Consider the following 19181-nt stretch of genomic DNA (forward strand, 5'->3'; position numbering starts at 1 on the left):
AAATAAATAAATAAACCTTTCTTTAAAAAACCTACTGTTTCAGATTTTTAAAAAAAGAAATTTTCAATCTCTTACTTGAATTAAGTTCATAAGTAAAGAAATAATGGGGAAAACAAGGGATTCTAAAACATGCAAGACACTTATGAGAATAAAATAAATGATCTCCTTCTCTTACTCAGCTGTGATATATAGGTGTGAGTTTATATCTAATAGAGGTATGGTTTTATCATTATCCATTTTAGTTGCATAAATCACAAAAAGACTTCCAGCCAAGATGGCTGATAAGTATAACACAAACTCCAGAAATGATTTTTAGCAAAACCTGCTTCAGTATTTTCCAATGTGACAAAAAATTACTTGGGAAATGAATCTTTCTTTTTCTTTCTTTCTTTTTTTTAAATGTCACACTAAAAAAACATGAGATTCCCATATACCCCTTGCCCCCCCTCACCCCACTCCTCCCACATCAACAATCTCTTTCATCATTATGGCACATTCATTGCATTTGGTGACGATATTTTGGAGCACTGCTGCACCACATGGATAATGGTTTACATTGCAGTTTACACTCCCCCCCGTCCATTCAGTGGGTTATGGCAGGATATATAATGTCCTGCATCTGTCCCTGCAATATCATTTAGGACAACTCCAAGTCCCAAATGCCCCCACAACACATCTCTTCCTCCCTCTCCCTACCCTCAGCAACTACCATGGCCACTCTCACCACATCAATGCCACAATTTCTTCCATTTCTAGCCACAAGAGTTCCACAGTAGAATATCAGCAAGTGCACTCTAATCCATATTTTATTCCTCCATCATGTGACCCTGGGAAGGTGATGTCTGCTACAGAACTGTTCAAGTAAATGAAGATTTTACGATCTTCACCAACCAACTGTAATTACCTTAAAAATTCCTCTTTTCACTAGAGAAGATGCTTAATTCAAAACTAACTTCAAAAATCTACATGAGGCTTCCAGGTCAACGAAAAACAGTCAATGTGATTTTATTGCTCTGCTCCTTTAGCATGGGGACTAATGTGGAATGGCTTATTCCCATGGTGGATAGGCCATTCATTGCTACAATGAGATCTCAATTAAATAACAATTTAAAATTCCATCATAATAAGCAGGAATTCCCAGGATGATAGTTAAAAAGAAGAAAGGCTGATCGGTGTGGCATTCTTCATATTTACCAACAATACTAAGGCCCCTAAATCCCAAATAGCTTTCTCTTAAAACTGTATCATGGCAATCATGCAGGTTTCTTGGAAGGCCAAGCAACATGATGGGGACCACCTGGCATGGAATTCATTCTCACTGAAAACACTTGGTGTTCTTCCATGGCGTGGGTTGGCTCCTCCAAAATCTGCATCTCCAGAGCTTTAAGGGTGACAGCTGGGGAAGCAGCGCTGGCTTTCAGAATAGCCACCACCTCACTGGGATTTAAATTGGTCAAGTCTAGAGCATGGATAGTCAGCAGCTCATCACCACTCTTGATCCTGTCATCTCATGCAAGATGGCCATGAGGTGGCCCACTACTCACAAAGATGGGCAGTTCAGCACTCTTACTTTCTTGCCTCCAGCAACTGTCTTTCCAAAGGAATTCTGTGGCTCCTACCTGTGAAAGATCAGAATTTTAAAAACTATTCTTAAATATTTATGAATATCCTATCACTTGTTAGAGGTTCCTGTGTGCTGATTGAAGTAGAGAGGAGTGAGCATGGAAGGAGAGAGAAAGATATGAGGAAAACTGTTAGTAATTGATACTGCTCAGCCTGCAAAAAATGGGAGATGCATTCACTCAACAGAAAATAGAACCAAAAGGTGAATCTCAGAATGAATTTAAATAAAGTATATTGAGGTGGGGCAAGATGGCATCCAAATGAGTACACCCTTGTGAACTCTCCTGCAATAAAACAGCCAAGTGGAGACAGAATTCTGCCAAGAGAGCTGTTTTGGAAATCCACAAGGCAGGATGTTTCTGGACATCAATCTGGAGAGAGTGCAACAAAAGGAGTGCTTGCTCAAGGTTTAAGTGTGGGTTTCTGACTGTTGAGCCCGAAGCTGTGGGAAATCTAAACCCTTCCCCTAAGGCTGATAGCCACAGCATTCCCTGAACACCCCTGGTTGCATGACAGTGTTCCCAAGCTTCTTGTTCCACATACCCATGATCCCCAAACTTGCATTCCCAGAAGCTCGCATTCCCCAAACTCTGTGTTTCCATAACCTGTGTTTCCTGACCCTGTGTTCCTCAAGCCCACATTCACCCAAGCCCACATTCCTGTAACCCAGCACCCCCCAAAACTCCAGCATTCCCCTTTCCCACCAGTATCAGACAAACTCTGAGAGTGGGAGGGTTCTGCTGTGGTGCAGAGGGGCCTGAGGAATGCAGATTCAATTGTCTAACACCTCCTGCCCCTTTTTTTTAGTGGAGCATGCCAGCTGTCTTGGGGAGATGCTAGGAAGAGAGGAGAGTTGAATCTGCTGAGGGAGGCTGATTTATCTAAACACCCTGGGATAAGGGAAATTCCTCTGGGAGAAGGCAGATTAAGGCAATTAACTAGAACTGTGCACAAACCAAAGGTAGGGGAAAAGTAGGAAATGCTTGGTAGGCTTCCAATAATATATTTAGGGTTCCCAGCAAGGTGTGGGTGCTCTCTGTCAAAGAGACTAGGAGTCATTATTTTCTATGGTGATTTGGTTCACCAGGGTCCCATTTGAATCTCAGAAAGGAGCTCTCACATGGCCCTTCTGCTGCTCTGGGAGGGAGGGAAGTGAGGAAGGGAGAAGGGGGGAAGGATAGACTCCTAAGCAGTTTATTCAATTGCAAAGATGACTCCTTGCTTGAAGCCTTGTCTGGTCCTTTTTGTTCATTTGTTTCATTGACTTTCCTTCCTCTTTATCCCCCCACCACCTTTTATTTTTATTTTTCCTTTTTTCTTCCTTTTTTCCTTTTTTTTTCTCTTTTGTATTACGTGTTGCAGGCAGTGCTTCCTGTTTGCAGTGCTTTCCTCTTTTCTGTGGGTACTGATTTTGGCTACCAACACTATTCCCCTTCCTTTACATCTTTCTATCTTCCATTTCTGTTGTTTCTCTTAAATTCCATCTCTCTTTGTTTAGCTCCAGATTTTTCTGAGTTTTTATTTCTAGCACCTTTATTCTGTTTTCTATCACTCTTTATGTTATTGTCCTTTCTTTTCTCTTTCCCTCTCCTAACAACACAGACCAGATCTGAACATAGTAATCAAGAGATTAGAATTTGTTATAGAACTGTGGAATTTACCAAGAATTCAGAATATATTGAAAAAGTGAAAAATACAAAAGAAAATGCGTTTTATTGAGATCTTGAGTGCTCCAATCACTAAAAAAGTTTCAGAAAGAAAGAATACAGTGAATAACAAAATAGTCCAAATTAGAAGAAATAATGGGGGAGAAATTTCTAAAATGTAAGCTTGATATTTTTCACTTAAAATGACCAATATGTGCTACTTTGTAACATAAATAAAAATCAGTCCACCTGTAGATACATTGGAATGTATTTGCAGTCTATGAAGATTTATCTTATCTTTTTTTTTTTTTTTTTACATCAAACACAGAGATCGGAATACCTACAAAGTACCAAAAGATTTTTTTAAAAATTTAAAAAGCTGGCTTTGGATTCAGGATTCAGGCAATGGACAGAAACACTTAATTTCTAAGTAACATAGAAGGAGACAATGATGACAATGGGTGCATCTTAAATGCCAGAAGTAATACAGTGTGGGAATTGTCACTTGTCTGGCACTAGCCCTTCCTCTCAATGAGGTTTGCATAAATTTCATATCCACTTTTGCTGTTGCTTAATTCGACTTTCCTCTATTCCCCTGCTGCTCTTGATACTGCCCTGTTTCCCACCTGCCCCTCTTCTGCTATCATGCATTTTGGAATTCAAGTGAAGTTGACATCCTGAAGTAGCTGCCCAATTTCAGACAAACATTTGCTCTACACCAGGCTTCTGATCACCCAGATTGCCTTCTCTTTCCTTTGCCTTGACCATTTGTGCCTGAGTTCATCCTGCTTTAAACCACCCATTGGACCCTGATGAAAGACATGACAATGACTTTCAGTAGAAATACTTTAGTCCTAGAACAACATTAAAACTCCTTCAAGTTCTGACCCAACCAAGCCCCTCTTTTCCTTTGCATGGGTCTCAAGAGTTAATAAAAATGTCTTCGCAACCCATGTTATACAAATCCTTGGAGAGTCATCCTTAATTCAGTCATAAAATCTCAGTCATCTAATCTATTATCAATTCATCCTGCATTCATACAGTACTTTCCAAAGTCTAATTCACCATCTTGTGTTCTTTCTGTGTTTCTCTTCAACTACTCTTGCTCCTTCCTCATTCTTTCTTCACACAGCAGCTATGATAATCTTTCAGAAATGTAAATTGCCTCACAATATCACCCTGCTAAAACAATTCAGTACCTCTCCATTTCTTTGGGTATAAATTTAATAGTTAACCTAATCAATAACACCCTGTCCTTCCTGCAATCTTGTCCCATCCTTCTCCCACTTCATTCCAGCACTTCAAATGGATGGGTCTTATTTCAGCTTTCCATCCACTCCAAGATATTTCTTAGAAGGATCTTTTGCATAAGCTTTCCATCAGCCTCAAGTATTTTTTACCTTTTTCATCTAGGTAATTCATGTTCATCCTTTCCAACTCAGCTTAAATTTTCCAGAGTCTTTATCTGATTCCATTAAAAGAATAGTTAACTACTGTTATTTTCTTTTCAGGAAATTAATATTTAACCTCCCAACCTTAAGATTTTGAAGCAAATATAGTTAAGACTTCACTAAAGTCTAAAGAAATCTGCTAATTTAATGTAATCCCATCAATATTTTTTATTTTTCAGAAATAGAAAAGGTGAAAGTCAAATTTATATGGAATTACAAAATGTCCCAAATTTGACAAAATCTCTTGAAAAATAAGAACTAATTTGGAAGACTGAGAGTTACTAATTTCCATACTTTACTAATATACAATCATGTAAAAATTTTGGACTGTTAGAGGGATAGATATTTAAACCAATGCAATAGGATTGAAATTTCAGAAATTAACCCATGTTTCTATAGACAATTGATTTTAGACAAAGTTGCAAAATTTCTAAAGAAAAAGGTAACTACCTACATAGGCATGGATTTATTTTTAATTCATTTTTAATACTTTTTTATTTTTAAACAAGCTTTTGATTGCCTAAATTTTACATAAAAATATAGGGGATTCTGAAACACCACATCTCCTTCCCCTCCCACATCTTCCCATATTAACAACAGCTTTCATCAGTGTGATACATTTGTTACAATTGATGAACACATTTTGAAGCATTGCTACAATTGTGAGAGACAAAGAAGGGTACTACATATTAGTGGAAGGGATATCTCTCAAGGAGAATGAACAATCATAAATATTTATGCTCCTAACAAAGGTGCCTCCAAATACATGAGGAAAACACTGGAAAAACTAAGAGAAAGAATAGATGCCTCTAAGATTATAATGGGAGATTTTAATACACCACTATCAACTTTGGACAGAACATCTCAAAACAGAGTCACTAAAGAAACAAAATATTTGAACAGTATATTAGAGGAGCTGGATCTAATAGACATATACAGATCATTACACGAGAATACAGCAGGATATATATTTTTCTCAAGTGCACATGAATCATTCTCCAAGACAGACCATATGCTAGGCCACAAAGAAAGGCTTAATGAATTCAGAAAGATTGAAATCATACAAAATCATTTCTCTGACCACAGTGGAGTGAAGCTGGAAATCTGAAAGGGCCAGAGGCCCAGATTTCACACCACGATATGGAAATTAAACAGCACACTCTTAGAAAACAGTGGGTAAAAGAGGAAATCTCAAAAGAACTTAATAACTACCTTGAAACTAATGATAATGATAACACAACATACCAAAATTTATGGGATGCAGCAAAAGCAGTACTGATGGAAATTTATACCCATAAATTCATACATCAAAAAAGAAGAAAGAGCAAAAATTGAAGAACTAACTGCACATTTGGAGGAATTAGATAACAACAACAAAGTAACCCCACAGGAAGAAGAAAGAAAGAACAAAGATAAGTGTAGAACTAAATGAAATAGAAAATAAGAAAGCACTTGAATAGATAAAAAAGACCAAGAGCTGGTTCTTTGAGAAGATCAATAAAAATGACAAACCCTTAGCTAGACTAAGAAAGAAAAAAAGAGAGAAGAAGCAAATACACAAAATAAGAAATGACAAAGGAGATATCACCAATGGCCCCACAGAAATAAAGACTATCATAAGAGGATACTTTGAAAAACTATATTCCAACAAAAATGACAATTCAGAGGAAATGGAGAAATTCATAGAAACACATAAGCAGCCTATACTGATGAAAGAAGAAATTGGTGATCTCAACAAACCAATCACAAGTAAAGAGATAGAATCAGTCATTAAAAATCTCCCAACTAAGAAGAGCCCAGGGCCAGAGGGCTTCACAGGTGAATTCTACAAAAGATTCCAGAAAGAACTAACACCAATCTTGCTAAAACTCTTCCAAAAAACCAAAACAGAAGGAACATTTTAGAACTCATTCTATAATGCCAACAATACCCTAGTACCAAAGACAAACAAAGACACAACAAGAAGGAAAATTACAGATCAAATTCTCTAATGAACCTACACACAAAAATACTCAACAAAATACTTGCTAACCCTATTCAACAACACATTAAACGAATTATACACCGTGACCAAGTGGGATTCATTCCAGGTATGCAAGGATGGTTCAACATAAGAAAATCAATCAATGTAATACACCATATAAACAGATTGAATGAAAAAAAAATGACATGATCATATCTATAGATGCAGAAAAAGCATTTGACAAAATACAGCACCCTCTCATGATAAAAACACTCCAAAAGAATGGAATACAAGGAAAATTTTTGAACATGATAAAAAGTATATATGAAACCCCATAGTCAACATCGTTTGCAATGGTGAAGTCCTAAAATCCTTCCCTCTAAGATCAGGAAAAAGACAAGGATGCCCACTATCACCTCTTCTATTGAACATTGTCTTAGAAGGACTTGCTCAAGGACTAAGGCAAGAACCAAGAAAAAAAGGCATTCAAATTTGAAAGGAAGAAGTCAAAATTTCAATATTTGCAGATGACATGATCCTATACATAGAAAACTCTGAGAGGTCTACAACAAAGCTTCTAGAACTCATAAATGAGTTTAATATAGTCGCAGGTTATAAGATCAATGAGCAAAAATCAGTAGCATTTCTGTACACCAATAAAGAGCAAACTCAGGAGGAAATCAAGAAACAAATACCATTTACAATAGACAATTAAAAAATCAAATATCTAGGAATAAATTTAACTAAAGAGGTAAAGAACTTATACACAGAGAACTACACAAGATTGTTCAAGGAAATCAAAGAAAACCTAAGTAAATGGAAGAATATTCCCTGTTCATGGATAGGAGACTGAATATTATTAAGATGTCTATCCTACCAAAACTGATCTACACATTCAATACAATCCCAATAAAAATCAACACAGCATTTTTTAAGGAACTAGAAAAACTAACTATGAAATTTATTTGGAAAGGAAAGAGGCCCTGAATAGCCAAAGACATTTTGAAAAAGAAAAATGAAATTGGAGGAATCACACTACCTGACTTCAAAACATACTACCAAGCTACAGTAGTGAAAACAGCATGGTATTGGCATAAGGAGAGACACACAGACCAATGGAACCAAACTGAAAGTTTGACATAGATCCTCATATATATAGCCATATAATATTTGATGAAGCCACCATTCCTTCTAACTGGGAGAGAATGGCCTATTCAACAAATGGTGCCTGGAGAACTGGATATCCATATGTAAAAGAATGAAAGAGGATTAACATTTCACACCTTATACAAAGATCAACTCAAGATGGATCAAAGACCTAAATATAAGAGTCAAGTAATAGGAAATGGCTTCATGAACTTCACACCAAAAGCACGAGGAGCAAAAGAACAAATAGATAACTGGGGCTTCCTCAAAATTAAAGCCTTCTGCACCTCAAAGGAGTTTGTCCAGAAAGTAAAAAGGGAGCCTATACAATGGGAGAAAATATTTGGTAACCATATATTGGATAGGAGACTTATAACTTGCATATATAAAGAACACCTATATCTTGAAAATAAAAAGATAAACAACCCATTTAAAAAATGGGGGAAAGGTTTAAACAGACACTTCTTCAAAGAAGAAATACAAATGGCTAAAAAGCACATGAAAAAATGCTCCAAATCTCTAGCTATCAGGGAAATGCAAATCAAAACTACAATGAGATACCATCTTGCTCCCATAAGATTGGCAGCTATGAAAGAAACAGAAGAATACAAATGCTGGAGAGGAGGTGGAGGAATGGGAACACTCATCCACTGCTGGTGGGAATGCAGAAGGATCCAACCATTCTGGAGGACAGTTTGGCTGTTTCTCAAAAACTATCCATAGATTTGCCATATGACTCAGCAATTCCACTGCTGGGTATATACCCAGCAGAACTGAAAACAAGGACACAAACCGATAGATGCACACCAATGTTCATAGCAGCATTGTTCACTATTGCCAAAAGTTGGAATCAACCCAAATGCCCATCAACAGATGAGTGGATCAATAAAATGTGGTATATACACACAATAGAATACTACTCGGCTATAAGAACAAACACACTACAAACACATGTGATAACATGGATGAATCTTGAGAACCTTATGTTGAGTGAAGCAACCCAGACACTGAAGGACAAATACTACATGACCTCAATGATATGAAATAACCAAGCTGCCCTAGATAGCAAGAGACTGAACGATAGGCTTACAGGAAATCGTAGGGTGGAGGAAGGATGTGAGCCGATGTCTGCAGGAGTGGAATTTAAGACGAGATGGTGGTAAGTATGAACACAAAGAAGAGAAAGAAGTGGGGCAAGGGGTTGCCTTTGGTTGGGGCTTTGCGGGTTTGAGGGTGGCTGGGGAGGGACGGATGGGTAACGTTGCCCAAAAGTGGGGGGAGGGAGGGGTAGCATACGAACACAGGAGAGGGTCAGGTGTTGGTGGAGAGTAAAATGCCGAGAAAATCATATCAAAATATAATAAAGAGGGTTACCTGTTTAGAATGCTCGGAGGGGAGGGTCTGATGCAGGACGGGCTCCTGGGGAATGTCTAAATGCTCATTCTGCCAGAGTGGGTGACACCATGGGGTAGAAACCCAAGTAGTGAGAGTGGGGGTGGACCCACATCCTGGGGAGGACTAATGCCATCAAATAGAGGGAACTGTATCCCTCGAGAGAAAGGGTGGCTCCCAGGGCATTGGGGCAGTTGAGCAAGTTAGGCCCTGAACATTATTCCATCTATCTCTGGAAGTGGCTCCTCGGGAAATGGAGGTTGGCTGTCACTGTGGGCACCAAGGTGGAAGGGAAAATGGACGTTAAATGTGTGGAACCAAGGTATATGGGGGGTAAGAGAGGAGTTTCGTGAGAGTCCACAAGGATGGATATAAAACATGTAATATTACACCATAACATATAGGAGATGACAGACTGATAATGTAAACCATAATGTAAAACATAGGATAACTAAGAATGTAAAAAACTGTGTATCCTCAAGTATGCACCACAATGTAAGCACAGATGTCACCTTGTTAGAAAGCTATTGTCTCAGACTCTGTACATCACGTTAAGTAAATATGATGTGAATAGGGTGTAAGAGTATCGATGTGGAAGGGAAAAGGTTTTGTGGTGGTTGTATGGGAGTACTGTATATTATATATATGCATTGCTGAGGTCTAGGACTCCTGTGAAGAGAAGCTCAAAAATTGGGGGGGGGGGGGAAAGAAAAGAAAAGAAAAGAAAAAGATAGGGTGTAGAATTTTTTTCCATGCCAAAAGTTGGAATCAACCCAAATGCCCATCAACAGATGAATGGATAAATAAAATGTGGTATATACATACAATGGAATACTACTCAGCTTTAAGAACAAATACACTACAAACACATGTGATAACATGGATGAATCTTGAGAAGCTTATGTTGAGTGAAGCAACCCAGGCATTGAAGGACAAATACTACATGACATCAATAATATGAAATAAGTAAACACAATATGCCTCGGAGAGCTAGAGACTGGATGATAGGCTTACAGGAAATCGTGGGGTAGAGGAAGGATGTAAGCTGACATCTACATGGATGAAATCTATGATAAGCTGGAGGTAAATATGTGTACCTGGAAGGGATAAAATTGGGGCATAGGGTTAACTTTGGGTGGGGCATTGTGGGCTTGAGGGGGGCTAGGGATGGGCGGATGGGTAATATTGCCAAGAAATTAGGGGGAGGTTGGGGCAACATACGAACATAGGAGATTGTCAGGTATTTAGTTGAGAGTATAATGCTGAGAAAACCTTTTCAAAAATATAATAAGGAAAGTTACCTGTTTAAGATACTTAAAGGGGATAATCTGATGCAGGACAGACTCCTAGGGAATATGTGAATTCTCATTTTGCCAGAGAGGGTTATATCATTGGGTAGAGACCCATATAAAGAGAGTGAAGGTGTATACCCATATCCTGGAGAGGACTGATGCCATCAAATAGAGGGAACTGTATCTCTCAAGAGAAATGTTGGCTCCCAGGGCATTAGGGCAGTTGAGCATGTCTAGCCCTCAACACTGTTACAAGTATCTCTGAACATGGCTCTTCAAGAAATGAAGATTGACTGTCACTGTAGGCCCCAAGGGGAGGGGGAAATAGGTATTGAATAGATGGAACCAACGTAACTGTGAGGGCAATAGAGTACGGAAGGATGGATATAAGACATGTAAAATTACACCAAAAATATATAGGGGCTGATAGGCTAAAATGTAAACCATAATGTAAAACCTAAGATAACTAAAAATTTAGAAAATCATATAGCCTAAAGTATAAACCACAATGTAAACACAAATGTTACCTTGTTTGAAAACTATTGTCTCAATATCTGTACATCAGTTTCAGTAAATATGGTACGAATATGTTAAAAGATTTTTGCTGTGGCAGGGAAAAGGTTTTATGTTGGATATGAGGGAATACTGCATATTGTATATATGAATTACTGTGACCTAAAACTCTTGTGAAGATAAGCTTAATAATTAGAAGAAAGAAAAGAAAAAGATAAGATGTAGAATTTTTCCAAATTAATATGTATTCTATATCTCACCTTTAAACTCATTGCTATATTCCATTTTACTATTAAGGGAACCTGGCAATATACTGGGCTTCACTTTTCAGGAAGTTTTGGATCACAGAGGGGTTCAACAATGGCAGCAGAGGAATGGTGGTACGGTATGTTATTGACAGGGGACATATGGTTCACAGGGAGTTCTACAGGGCATATATGTTTGGATATTTTCTTAGTGGAAACAATTAAAAACAACAACTGAGGGAGTGCTGAATTCCAAGCCAGGGGAGCTCTATCATAGTCCCTAAGGGAACAGCAACAATCCCCCATGTGCAACGGCAAAGACCAAAAAGGAATGAAGTTCCAACAATGAGCTCCTGATACTAATGACTATGCTTGTGAGCCTGTGCACCTGAAATAAGAGCAAGGCCTAGAGCAGTAGTGTGCCTAAGAGTTACCTCCTGAGAACCTCCATGTTGCTCAAATGTGGCAAGTCTCAAAGCCAAACTCAGCATATACATGCATTGCCTTCCCCACCAGTGTGGGACATGACTCCTGGAGATGAGCCTCCCTGTTGCCGAGGGATCACTATCAAGTACTAGCTGATGACGTAACTAGACAATGACCTTGAATAAATGGTTCAACTCGGACCAGCAGAATATCCCTGTCTACATATAATAACAGGAGTTAAAAATGCCTTTTGACCTAAATCAAGGGGGAATTGGAAAGGACAAATGAGTTTATATGGTTATGAGTCTCTAAAAAAGAGCTCTCTAAAGTTTATATGGCTATCAGTCTCTAAAAAAGTTATCAGAGGGGTTGTCGTAATGCACACCTGAGCAGAGTCTCAGAGACAGATAAAGTAGATACAATCCCAGGTATTGGTTCTTCTGAGGGCTACAAAGACCCACAGGTCTTATGGTCATGGCAGATGAAGTTCAGTGCAATGTCAGTTGGCCCTTCTTTGGAGTTTGTGTTTCTGTGTGATGGAGCTGGACTCAGATGTGATCTCTTTTCACAAGCCTTTCCTGTTACTTTATTAGAATTGTAGTTGGTGCTGGGGTTTAAGATATATCTAGGGTATCTGAATCTCTGGACTGACCACGTGATAGTCAGACCCTGAGCCTCAACAGACTTCAGCTCCTACACTCTGGTTTATTGGACTTACCCCACTCAGCTAACATGGAGGTGAAGAATGTCAACCACCACACCATGGAGCCAAGAATGTCTACAACTGAAAGCAGGAGAATTGCATCCAACATCCATGTGGAACCTAAGCCCCCTGTTGTCATAGATGTGGAATGGACTCAACCAATCTAAGGTCCATAGGATGGAGGAATAGAATATGGATTAGAGTGGACCTACTGATATACTATTCATGAACTATTGTGGTTAGTATTCGAAGAAAATGTGGCACTGGTGTGGAAAAAAGAGGCCATGGTGGCTACTGGGTGTGGGGAATGGGAGGAAGAGATGAGATGTGGAGGCATTTTCGGGACTTGGAGTTGTCCTGGGTGGTGCTGCAGGGACAATCACTGGACATTGTAGATCCTCCCATGGCCCACTGGGTGGAACGTGGGAGAGTGTGGGCTATGATGTGGACCATTGACCATGAGGTGCAGCGATGCTCAGAGATGTATTCACCAAATGCAATGAATGTGTCATGATGATGGAGGAGAATTTTGCTATAGGGGGAGTAGTGGGGTTAGGGGGATGGGGGGTACATGTGGACCTCATATTTTTTTAATGTAATATTTTAACAAATGAATTTAAAAAAATAAAACACAAAGCAAAACAAACCCCATTTACCTTTCTCTCTTGATATCCATTTGGCCCTTTGTGTTTTGAGTATTGTTGAAATTGAGTGTTTCCTGATACTGGTTTGGCCCTTGTTGTCTACCATCAGTTTTCCCTCAGGAAATAGCTGAGGTGTGAACAAAGTGGAGGGTGACACAAAAGGAGGGTTGCTGAGGTTGTTGGTGCTGGGGGTAGGAAATGGACGTGACAGTGGAGGAGAGCTTGCTATTGCAGATAGAGCTGCTGGCTGAGAAAGGGCACTTGGTAGGAGAAGCAAGGACTTTCCAACAGTGGGAAATGGAGCCAGAGACCCAACCCTGGAGGGCTCTTCAGGATCAGCTGAGTGGCAGACGGAAACAATAGCCAATTCTCCTCCACTCCCGGCCACCCACAGGATTAACCGTCCCTGCTCCTCTGCTAGGTGCTTGCATGTGACCAAGGAGCCATGTGTGACTCTTCAGGCAGAAGCATGTAAGCACCCATGGCCAGGAGCTCCAGAGACTTGACACTGAAAGGACCACAGCCTGATTGTTGACCCTCCCTCCACCTGGGTTCCTGAGACTGGACTGAGCAGAGCCTCCCTGCCACACACACACACACACACACACACACACACACACACCTTGGCATGGGAAGTCTATCTTTACTTTTAGCCACTGTCTCAGTTTGCCAGGGTTAGTCTGACAATGCCCCAGAACCACTCATTTAAGCCCCAAGGTTGAAGGTTCTATCATGTGCCTCTCTGACAGTGATCAGATCAGGAAGGAAAGGCTTGCCCCTATGGACCCAATCCTTAGCAAAAGGGCACTGACCATCACTAGCCAAAGCCAATTAGTCTATGGGGTGTAGCAGTGCTCCAAAATGTATTCACCAAATATAATGAATGTGCCACCCTAATGAAAGAGGTTGTTGATGTGGGAGGAGTGGAGTGAGGGGGGTGGGGGTATATGGGAACCTCATATTTTTTGAATGTAACATTTTTTGTGATCTATGTATCTTTAAAAAATACAACTAAAAATTGATGGGGGTGGAGTGTGGAGTATATGGGAACCTCTTATGTTTTTTAATGTAAAGTTTTGTGTGATCTATTAACTTTAAAAAAAGATAATTAGAAAATTAAAAATTAAAAACAAAACAGTAATTAGAGCTCCACTGACCCAGGGCTTACCGTGAGCCACTGTATGCGGACTAAGTACATTCATTCTCATAAGTGGCGATGAGGTCGGTTCTGTTTGATCTGTCCTAGAATAGCAAAGTGAGACAGAGAGGCTGTGACTTGTGAAGGCTCCACAGCTAGTCACCATAGAGCTGATACTTCGACCCAGGACTGCTCAGCCTGGGCTGCTAACCAACACACTGACTACTGTTAACTGTGCTCCAAGGAAATTGACTTAGGAAGTAATCTGATCAGCTTAGGGGCTGAAAGTACCTGCAATGAATTTTGGGGCAGTTTGGTCCTTCAGCAAACCTGTAGTACAGAATTCACCCTCTTTATGACCAATGGCCCCAAGGTCAGAGAAACTGCTCCTGGAGCCCTGGAGTTGATCAGATACCAGTGCCCATAATCCCAATACCATGGTGTGAACATTCGTACAAATGGACTTTGAAATGCCTTTTGCTGTTCTTGTTGCTTTTAAGATTCTTTTCTTTAGATTTTAATTAATATTTATTTCAGTTGCATCATTTCCTTTTCGCATACACAAAGCCCCAGGACTTGAATTTGCCTGTAATCCCAGCTAATCAAAACTGCCCTTAAATGCTTTAAACACATAAAATCCCATTTGAATGAATGTATTCTAAAGACAATTCCCATTTTCCAGGCGGCAGTAAGGCATTGGAGCAGGAGTCAGGGACTTTCTCTGTGAAGGGCCAGGTGGGAACTTTCCTGCCCCAGGGGCTCTGTTGCTATCACTCAACCCCAACATCCTACACAGGGAGGATAGAGAAATGAATGGGTGTGGCTATGTTCTAATAAAACTTTATCAAAACTGGATGGGGGCCAGGTTTGGCCCACGGGCCTTAGTGTGCCGACCCTGTCATATAGAAAGGTGTGCTTATGGCTCATTCCTGATTTCCCTCCAAGGGGCAGAGCCCCAGTCACTTCCTACCTTGGGGCTGCTCTCTGGCCCTTGTTCAGTCAGCCCTGGAAGGTGGGACTGCTTATAAGACCGGCAAATTCAAGAAGGAGACACTGAGTCTTCAGGCTCACTCTGTCCTTCTCCCTCTTGGGCCTGGCCTGCAGTGGGCAGGGGCTCTGCTCTGCATTTCTACCACATTCAAGCTTCAGAAGCCACAAGCCCCACTGTGCAGTCCTCAGCAGTACTTTCTATCAGTGACACCCCATCAAGGAGCAATCTACAGTCCACCTTAGGGTGCTGTGGAAAGGGACTCCTCAAAGGTACAAACTAAACGGTGTAGTGTGAACTCTCTTTGTTATTCTGAAAATCCAGATGAATTTAATATTCTCTCAATAAAGAAGCATTGAGCAACTTCATACACCAAGATTCCTGGCTTTTTGACTATTATCTCACGATGGTCATCAACTCACTGGCAGTATCATAGGTACTGTAGACTCAAAATGTAAACCCCACTTAATAAGTGAAACTATTTACAGTTGTTCAAAACCTATTGCTCACAGGAAGAAAACAGATGAGGCGTGTGTTGGCTGAAGGTCAGGAACACTTCCGTTCCATCCCCCTCCTGTTTTAAGGGCCAGCAGAGACAGTGACTTTGTCAGATGGCCCCAGATGGCCCCTTCCTCCATCCAGTCCTTCCACACGCTAGAAGCCAGGCAGAGGGGTACATCAGATGCAAGAGATATCCCGGGGGGCAGGCTGAGGGCCATGCTTGCTTCAACTGGAAACCACACTTCTGTGTGTGAAGTGAAGCTCATGAGACTCAAGAGGCCTCCCACCAGTACTCCAGCGAGAGTTGACCAGAACTGGGGACTCACCTGGGCACCACTGATTGTGGGTGGTTAGGAGAAGAGGAAGGAGGCATTTTGTGGGATTATTTTATACACCATTAACTTACTTTCCAAGGGAATCTGTGTTCCACATTATGGGTTGAGCTTTGTACCCAAAAAGATACCCTGAAGTCCTAATCCCGGGTACCTGGCAACACAAACTTTTTGCAAAAGCGTTATTGCAAGCAGAATCATTTAAATTGAATGAGGCCAACTGGAGTGGGAGGACCCTTTGTCCAGGATGGCTGGTGTCTTTAGAAGGGGGGTGTGGGCACAGACAGAAGGGGAGTGGGCGCCATGGGAAGAGAGACAGAGCAGGCCATAGGGTGACTGAAGAGACACTGAAAACCCAAGCCTTGCTGGCCAAGGGACAGGCATCCCAGAGGCCAGGATGGACCCACCAGCACAGCCCACGCACTTGTGGCTTCAGCCTGCAGGGCTGAGAGAGCGGTTCCTGGTATTTTTAGCCACCCAGTTCGTGGCACTTGTGACAGCAGCCTGAGAAAAGTGAGGTGTCCCTCTTCTGGCAGTCCCATGCCTCCAGGAGGCCTGAGGGATAGCCCAGGTGCCCAGCTGTCCACCAGGTTGACCGTCCCCAACCAAGGCTTTTATCTAATCAGATGCCCTGAGGAACACCCTGAGGACTGACAGAAACAATGTTGAAAAGAAAGGAATAGGTGACCTGGACAACTCTGAACACCCTTCTCTTCCTTCCTTCCGCCTTCTCTTGGGGGCTTTGGCTGCTTAGACCCTCGAGGTCTTCCCACCACGCACACCTTCCCAGAGGGGCCGGCCCAGACGGTGCGACCTATTCCTGGTTCTTGGTGGGTGGGAAGGCGGCCCGAGGGTTCCCGGGGCCCAGGACTGTCCATCAGCCTGGCTGCTTATTCACAGCCCCGGGAACCACCGCACATACTGCTCAGGGGGCCGCACCCCGCACCCTGGATAGCCTCGGGGCTCCCCTTCTAGACTGTCCGAGCACCCCTGGATTGCTGCGAGTCCCCTCCAGCCCCGGGGAGGGGTGCCTCTGTGTCTCGCAGTAATAAAAGCTCTGCTCTTTCGGGTCCAGGCGCCCATTTCACCGACTCCCCCGAGCAGCCCCTGTCCCCTCCACCCCCGGGCGCCCCATGGAGTCTTCCTCCCTGGTGAGCACTCCCTCCTTGCCGCCCCCCCCCCCCCACCGCCACTTGGCCTTCCGGGTAGCCCTTTCCCACTATGATGTCCTGCTCCCACCCCCACAGAAGCATCCCCCACCCTGCCCGGGCCCCGCCCCCACGCCCTGCTTGGTCCCCAGACCCCTTCCACGCGGTGCCGCTGGGTCTCCTGTCCCCGCTGCGGGTGGCACAGCCCCGCCCCAGCCCCTCCCTAGCAGGTGACCCCTGCCCCCAGCCCCGCCTCACCCCCGCCGCGCGGTGCCGCCCGTCCCGCCTCACCTGGGGCCTGGCGGGAGAAGTAGCTGCGCTCCTCGGTGTCCAGGCGCCGCGGCGGGACGTAGCTGAAGGCGGACAGCGCCGAGATGGGCGGCGGCCGGGGCTTGCCCCGCAGCGTGTCGACGGTGATCTCCTCCTCGTTCCGCAGACCGCCCGCGTCCACCCTCTCCGCCGAGGCCATGTCGGTCCCACCAGGCCGGGGGCCCCGCCCGAGTCCGCCTGCCTGGCTGCCTGGCGCCAGCGTTCGGCAGTTGCCAGGAAACCGCAGCCTCGCGTCACAAAGCTGGGCGGGGAGCGCAAGGCGCGGGGCACAGGGCAGGGGACGCAGAGCTGGGGCGCAGGGCCAGGGGCGCAGGGCTGAGTGCGCAGCCGGGAAGGGAATGGGACCGGGAAGGGAATGGGACCGTGCCCTCCTGTCCCACTGCGGGTCTCTGGAGGGCCCACTTGGGACGCGAGGAGCCGGGTCAGCTGGACTGGGGGCCTCCGCCTGCTTGCTCTTGTGCTTGCCCTTGCTCTTGCCCTTGCGCTTGCCGAGGGATCCAAGCGGGCTGTCCGGCAGAAGTGCAGGCCACGGCTGCGCACCATCTGAAACCCTCCAGGAGCCGCGGAACAGAAGTGAAAGACTCGGGTGGAATTCATTGCCATCGTATATTAACTCAGTGTGACCGCAGCAGCATCGTGTCATCGTGCAACGAGTCGGTTTTCAGCGCCTCGGTGAACGCCAGGTGCCACCGCTCACGGTACTGGCAAGTGCGGGTGTGCAGCGGCACAAATCGAATCCAGCCAAGTGGTATCTGGGAAAACTGAGCTGTTCCGCAGCGCTCTGTTGTTTCTTGAGTCGAATGCTGGTTCAAGAGGTGCGTTCCTTTTGTCGAAAATTCACTTAACTCTAAAGGCTAGGATGTGTGTGTGTATCAATAAAAAGGAGAAGGGGAACAGAACAGGCTTTGGGAATACTTTAACCAGGGCGGCTCTAGGAAGGCTGGCTTGAAACATAAATGATAATGAGGAGCCAGACTTGTGAAATCTGGGGAATAGTCGGTTATTCCAGGCAGAGGGAAGAGCATCTTTGGTGGCCCTGAGGCTTAGCCTATTGATGTGCAGGTGGCAGAAAGGGAGGACAAGGACAGTGCAGCTTTCAGAAGGGGAAGGCAGTAGGGAGTGCAGGTGGACAGGCAGGCAGGGGAGGGGTCACTCTCAGGCCAGGACCAACCAGCACTCCTCTCAGGGGCCTTCTTGCCTGCAGGTCCTGATGCTGTAGCTCGCCCCCTCAGTCCAGGCACCTCTCTACTGAGGTGGCCTTGGGGGTCCAGAAGTCCTGTGGGCAGGATTTCAGACAGCACTGTGCAGCACTCATCCGGCCACGTGATTTCCTGGAGAACCATGCCTCCATGTTCCCATGCTCCTGTGGACTCATCAATCTCAGGGAAAACTTGGAGAATTTGTCCCTGGAGAATAGAGACATAGTTCCACCTCTCCTATGCATGAGGTGAAGGAGAAGAGTCTCATCCTTCCCCCATGGGCAGAGGACCTCCTGAAAGCATCAGCAAATGTTTTGTTTTCTCTAGGAAAAAAAATGCTTTTATAATCTCCAACTACCTCTCCAAACTATCTTAGAGACAGGCCTGGGGGTCACTAAGTGTCACAGATTGAATTGCATAGATGACTTGCTATCATATATGGGATTCTGGAAGTAAAGGGCACCAATTATCTAGAGAATTGAGCTGGAATTTGAGATTAAA

At 43.4% G+C, this 19181-nt stretch overlaps 1 long non-coding RNA gene across 1 annotated transcript; it reads right to left on the reverse strand.

The window, feature by feature from the left end:
* Positions 1-980: 980 nt before the first annotated feature.
* On the reverse strand, positions 981-17568 carry LOC139438567 (uncharacterized). The gene is made up of 3 exons (XR_011648242.1): positions 17443-17568; positions 14213-14286; positions 981-1619 (listed from the first exon to the last, which is right to left on the reverse strand). It is a non-coding gene; the product is annotated as an uncharacterized lncRNA (long non-coding RNA).
* Positions 17569-19181: the final 1613 nt, after the last annotated feature.

The sequence above is a fragment of the Dasypus novemcinctus genome, unplaced genomic scaffold, assembly GCF_030445035.2.
Source record: "Dasypus novemcinctus isolate mDasNov1 unplaced genomic scaffold, mDasNov1.1.hap2 scaffold_98, whole genome shotgun sequence".
In the NCBI taxonomy this organism is placed as follows: Eukaryota; Metazoa; Chordata; class Mammalia; order Cingulata; family Dasypodidae; genus Dasypus; species Dasypus novemcinctus.